Here is a 7,042-nt window from a genome sequence, read left to right on the forward strand (position 1 = left end):
GCTCTTATCATCTGATCGTGGTTGTATCTCTCTATTAGTGCTATTGGATCTTAGTGCTGCGTTCGATACTATTGACCACACCATTCTTTTGCATAGACTAAAACACTTTCCTGGCATTAATGGAAGTGCATAAGCATGGTTTAAATCGTACTTATATGACCTCCATCAATTCGTAGCACTGAATGAAGTGGTATCATATCGGTCACAAGTGCAGTATGGAGTACCTCAAGGCTTAGTACTAGGGCCATTACTTTTCACGCTTTACATGTTACCCTTGGGAGATATCATCAGGAAACACGGTGTTAGCTTTCACTGTTATGCTGATGATACTCAGCTCTATATTTCTTCATGGCCCAGCAAACATACCAATTTGAAAAACTAACGGAATGCATAGTTGATATAAAAAACTGGATGACAAGTAATTTCTTACTGCTAAATTCTGAAAAAACAGAGGTGTTAATTATAGGACCTAAAAGCTCTGCATGTAATAACCTAGTACCCTGTCTAAGACTTGATGGCTGCTCTGTGAATTCTTCATCATCAGTTAGGAACCTAGGTGTGCTATTTGATAGCAATCTTTCCTTAGAAAGCCATGTTTCTAGCATTTGTAAAGCTGCATTTTTCCATCTCAAAAATATATCTAAATTACAGCCTACGCTCTCAATGTCAAATGCAGAAATGTTAATCCATGCATTTATGACCTCAAGGTTAGATTATTGTAATGCTCCATTGGGTGGTTGTTCTGCACGCTTAGTAAACAAACTCCAGTTAGTCCAAAATGCAGCAGCTAGAGTTCTTACTAGAACCAGGAAGTATGATCATATTAGCCCGGTCCTGTCAACACTGCACTGGCTCCCTATCAAACATCGTATAGATTTTAAAATCTTGCTTATTACTTATAAAGCCCTGAAGGTTTAGCACCTCAGTATTTGAACGAGCTCTTGTTACATTATAGTCCTCCACGTCCGCTGCATTCTCAAAACTCTGGTAATTTGATACGAACTTGAACTTTGATATGAATTTGAACGTTAGCTGCTACAATAACATTTCAATGTAATGACTTACCCTCGTAATTATCGATGTAGCTGGCAATATACATCTTGAATCCCTTTTCCCATTTGCTGGAGGGAGTGGGGCATGACTTCTTGACGGTCCACATCATTAAAGGTCAGATGAGGTAGGTCTTGAAGACAGCGAGTGTAAAAGAGAGCCATGTTTGCCGGTTGTCAGTCTGTCTGTTGGTCAAGTGAGCTAGAATTTCACTGTCAGTGTAACAGGAAGTTTGTCAGCCGGTATAAGCCAATCCGGAATTGTGATATGCATTGAGCGTTTTCCACCCTGAGGGCAGGAGTAAGTGTTCTATTCAGTGTAAATTCTCATGAGGACTCCAATGTTTCCATGTTGAGTAAAACTCTCTAAACACTGAGGGCAGGTGCAAAGGTTGTATTCAGTGTGAATACTTCTGTGCCTGTTAAAGTTTCCTTTTTGAGCAGAACTTACACACTTTGTTGGCAAGTGTAAGGCTTTTCTCCAGTGTGAATTCTCATGTGCCTGTCAAGAATTCCTTTATGATTGAAAATTTGTCCACACTGTTGGCAGCTGAAGGGACTCTTTTAAGTGTGAACTTTCATGTGGGCTTTAAGGTTTCCAGGTTGAGCAAAACTCTTTCCACACTGTTGGCAGTTGTAAGGCTTCTCTCCTGTATGAACTCTCATGTGCCTGTCAATACTTTCTTTACGAGTGAAACATTTTCCACACTGTTGGCAGGTGAAAGGGCTCTCTCCAGTGTGAATTACCATGTGGACGTTAAGGTTTCTATGATGAGCAAAACTCTTTCCACACTCAGGGCAAGTGTAAGGCTTTTGTCCAGTGTGAACAGTCATGTGCCAGTTAAGGCTTTTTTTGAGAGAAACTCTTTCCACACTGTTGGCAGGTGTAAGGCTTCTCCCCAGTGTGAATTCTCACATGGACGTTAAAGCTTCCTTTATGAGTGAAACTTTTTCCACATTGTTGGCAGGTGAAGGGACCCTCTCCATTGTGTGTTGTCATGTGGGATTTAAGGTTTACACATTGAGCAAAACTCTCACCACACTTCTGGCATGTGTAAAGGTTCTCTCCATTGTGGACTCTCATGTGAACTTTAAGGTTTACAAGTTGAGCAAAACTCTCACCACAACGAAGGCATGTGTAAGGCTTCTCTTCAATGTGGACTCTCATGTGGACCTTAAGGTTTACACGTTGAGCAAAACTCTCACCACACTGCTGACATGTGTAAGGGTTCTCTTCAGTGTGAATCCTCACGTGTTTTTTATAAGGCTTTACTTTATGATGGAAACTTTGTCCACACTGTTGGCATGTGTAAGACTTTTCTCTAGTGTGAATTCTTATATGCATGTCAAGATTCACTTTACGAGTGAAACTCTTTCCACACTGTTGACAGGTGTAAGGCTTCTCTCCAGTATGAATTCTCATGTGGACGTTAAGGTTTCCATGATGAGCAAAACTCTTTCCACACTCAGGGCAAGTGTAAGGCTTTTGTCCAGTGTGAAGAGTCTTGTGCCAGTTAAGGCTTCCTTTTTGAGTGAAACTCTTTCCACACTGTTGGCAGGTGTAAGGCTTCTCGCCAGTGTGAACTCTCATGTGGATGTTAAAGCTTCCTTTATGAGTGAAAATTTTTCCACATTGTTGGCAGGTGAAGGGACTCTCTCTATTGTGTATTGTCATGTGGGCTTCAAGGTTTACACGTTGAGCAAAACTCTCACCACGCTGGCATGTGTAAGGCTTTTCTCCATTGTGGACTCTCATGTGGTCTTTAAGGCTGACTATATCATTGCAACTTTGTCCACACTGTTGGCAGGTAAAAGGGCTCTCCCCAGTGTGAATCCTCATGTGGGCTTTAAGGTTAACATGTTGATGGAAACTTTTTCCACACTCAGGGCATGAGTAAGGCTTCACTCCAGCGTGAATTCTCATGTGCGTGCTAAGACTTCCTTTTTGAGTGAAACTTTTTCCACACTGTTGGCATGTGTACAACTTATCTCCAGTGTGAACTCTTATATGCACGTCAAGACTTACTTTACGAGTGAAACTTTTTCCACAGTGTTCGCAGGTGAAAGGGTTCTCTCCAGTGTGGACTTTAAGGTTTCCTTGTTGATTGAAAGTGAAATAACTTCTTTGAGCTTTTTCGTGTGGAAGACTTTTCAGTCTGCGAACATCTAAAAGATTTTCTTCTAGTTGTGAAATCGTGAAGATTCCCATATTGATCTTTCTCTTCAGTTTCATTCAGTACTTCTTTCTCTTTCATTGGTGAAAAACCACAAATAAAAGTTATCCCCAGTTTAATGGCACATTACAACAGTCATCAAAACATTTAGGTTATGTAATACACAAAAACCAACAACATGTATGCTAGACCCTGTAGGAGAAGTGTCCAAACCCGCTCTGGAGGCCACTGTCCTACTTGCTCCAAAGCACCTGCTGGAAGTTCCCAACTCTGGCCCTTGAAACCCCCTTTCCTTCAGAGTTTAGCTCAAAACCTAATCAAACACACCTGTACATACTAATCAAGGTCTTCTGTATTATTTGAAAGCTAAAGACAGGTGAGTTTGATCAAGGTTTCAGAAAAGGGAACCCTGAGGGCCAGAGTTGAGAAACACTGCTCTTCATAATATTACTAACTTTCTTTAGGTCTTTAAGCTGGCAGTTAAAAAAGCACAGTTTGACCCAGGAGATATTGTTAATTATAAACTTATCTCAATTAGCGATGCTAATAATTAATCACTGATCAGTTAATTGAAAAAAATTATAATAATAATTCAAAGAAACTAAAACGGTCTATATATTGTCATAAAAGTGAAATATATTTTCTGCACGAACCAGACATTTATATTAGATGTTGTGCTGGGGGAAAGCTAAACTGAATTACCAGTGTGTGTGAAATGTCTAGACCCCACATGAAATTGAATGTTTCTTTTAAAAAAATATATTAATAATTCATTCCTATGACTTTAATTTGTGGTCATGGCTCATGCTGCATTGATTTCTTCTCTCTTTAAAGTAAAACTATGCATCAAATTAGTACAACATGGACATGCCTTAACTTATTTATTTGTTCCCTCATTTTAGTTGTGTTATCAATATTGTTAAAATGTGGAAATTTGAGTGATCAAGCCGCAAAACAGAACTCAAAGCTGCATATGGCTTAATTTAAATTTGCACGAGAATGAACCTTATTGGTTCTTGTGAATCTCAAACATGCTGCGTAACACACAAGAATGAACCCTATTGGTTCTCGCACATTTCCTGCAAATTCTATCCTTCAAATACAATGGTATTTTTCATAACATTGGGGAAGACCGTGAAACTGGTTATCATCAGGCTGTCTGCACAAGACACCAACAGCACAGCTGCGTGCAGCAAAGGTTGTACAGGACTGTGTACTTCTTATACTGTAGTGTGTAAGCTGCTTATTCAAACCAATCAATGGTCTGTCCTTCACCGAGCGAGTCCTTCAGTGTCTGTGATTACACCGTCTCTGTTGCCAAGCCATCTGCTTAGAGTCGCGAGCGCATCATTGATAATTATTCACATATTTCCTCAGAACACAAGTTCTGCTTTTGTAATTATCAGCGTACGCACTGTCTAGTGTTTGTACAGTGTGCACACATTTATGCCTATTGTAGTTTAAATAATTCCTGATATGCCCATGTTGTGCGTATGCAACTTATATACATCAGGTCCGAGGAGAAGAACCCCCCATCCAAGACCAACTTATGATGATACATTTACACCTGCTTGACAGAAGAAAGTCACAACAGATGTTTTCTTCAGTTTGAGACTTTGTTTGAACTGCTTGTCACTCACAAACTTTCAGACAGTTTAATTAAAAATTGTTATACATGTAGTGCCCACTAGCGGTTTTATTTGCCTGTTATGTGATCTCAACATGTCTGTACACATGGGTCAACCTGCTCAATGTCAAATAAAACCACTTTAATTAGGACACTCATACAAATATCATATATTTCTGTAGAGCTGGACATTTGAATAAGGATCAAATGAGTGAGTTCAGCTTTGAGTATTGCTTTCGTCAATGAAAATTATTACTAAATATCGTCGTCAACGAACCTTCATCATGTGACGAATACGAGACGAGATGCAACGTAAATGCTGGTCATGTGACGATGACTATAATTAAATGTATAATACAATATTATTGTTGAATAAAAACAAGACTAAATGTGGTTTACAAAATAAAAACTATGCTAACATGTCTCTTCATTTTCGTTGACCAAAATGAGACGAAACGAAATGTTATGACGTTATTTCATCTCGTTTAGTCGTTATTATTATTTTCCAGTATTTCTGTTTCCTGCGTCTCACTTCAGGGCTGCATCAGGTCGCACGGCGCAGACGCAGGCGACATCACTTCCTCAAGCCACAGTCGCGCCATTATTTAGAAGATGACAACAAACAAAGTTCAGCAGGATTTATACTTCCGCCTGGCTCCGCTGACTGCGAGCGCACAGTCGCGCCATTATTTAGAAGATGACAACAAACAAAGTTCAGCAGGATTTATACTTCCGCCTGGTCACCGGTGAGAAGAAGTCATTAGCCAGTACAAGTCTTGTGATGAATGAGTTAATGAATTAATAATTTCTTTATGTACAAACTTAAAACAATCTTAAACTATTGGCTGTATTTCGCATCAAACACAAGACAACTAACTGTAAGCAAACAGTGTATAATTAATATCTAAATTAATTCTTCTATTTTATACAATAAAAATAAAGCATACTTCAAATAAGAAGGCTTGGACAAACTATGCAAACATTTGTTTTTTCCAAAAAAAAAAAAAAAAAAAAGTTTTCCGTAGGGCTGTTTTAATTAGTGGTTTATGATATTTCGATTTTGATATTTATTATTTGTTTAGTGGTTTTGGAGCATAGTTTTGAACATCAGATGGCACTCAATGCTTTAGAGACAACCGTACTCTGCTTATTTCCAAATCCTTACACACATTTGAACCTAAAATAATAATTCATAAAATTCGAAAAAGTTGAAGCAAATTACAAAGGTGTTCACAGTGGGCTGCGTTTACATTAATCTCGTGTCATAAAAGCATTCTAAGCTGAGGCGAAATTACATGACATACACTAGCGCTCTTTAGCCCTCTTCTTCATGAGCATTTGAGTGTGCAGATAAAAACTAGATTAGAGCGCCATCTGCTGTTAAAATCTAAGCTCAGAATCAGAATCGATGCATTCTGAAAATCTAAGAATCGATCCACGAATTGATTCTGCATCGATTTATCGTCCCAGCCCTAGTTTTCCGTCAAAAAGCACCTGATGGAGTTTGAACTTAACATTAAACTGCTTCTGTTTCACACAAACGTGCATGTTTGGCTAGAATCACCCTGAACTCGTGCGTGTTCATATTTTCCGCGCTCACCCAAGCGGACTTGCTGACACGTCGAGTATAAATCATTCGTGACACAGAGAAAAGGACAGATGGCCGGCCAGCCCGGGTTCGTCTTTGGGAGAAAAATTAGCAGTGGATTTTTAAAAATGTATTTTATTTTTATTTATTGTTTTTATTAAAATCTATGTGTGTGTGCTTTTAACATGTTTGGTTGGTAATATAATAGCATAACCTTGTTTGAAATGGGTTTGGCTAAAAGATAATTTTGGTTCGTCTGTACTTCTAGGTACTTGTACTGTATTGACTCCGTTAAATAGAATGGCATTACTAAAAAGAGACTAAAATAATATTTTTATTGACTAAAACTAGACTAAATATCATCAGTTTTCATTGACTAAAACTAGACCAGACTAAAAAGAGTATGAACGTGACTAAAACTAATAAAAACTAAAATGCCAGCTTCACATAAATACGGAAGTTCTAAGCGGCCATCCATTATAATTTTTTTCCTTTTTGTTTTCTCGTTATAGCGACTTATTTTTCTCGTTATCTCGACATAACGAAAGTCGTTTTCTCGTTATAGCGACTTATTTTTCTCGTTATCTCGACATAACGAAAGTTT

At 38.5% G+C, this 7,042-nt stretch overlaps 1 pseudogene; it reads right to left on the reverse strand.

Moving 5' to 3' along the window:
• Positions 1-865: 865 nt before the first annotated feature.
• On the reverse strand, positions 866-2,394 carry LOC122142812 (annotated as a pseudogene).
• Between the last annotated feature and the right edge of the window lie 4,648 nt (positions 2,395-7,042).

Source organism: Cyprinus carpio, unplaced genomic scaffold (assembly GCF_018340385.1).
Source record: "Cyprinus carpio isolate SPL01 unplaced genomic scaffold, ASM1834038v1 S000000169, whole genome shotgun sequence".
NCBI lineage: Eukaryota > Metazoa > Chordata > Actinopteri > Cypriniformes > Cyprinidae > Cyprinus > Cyprinus carpio.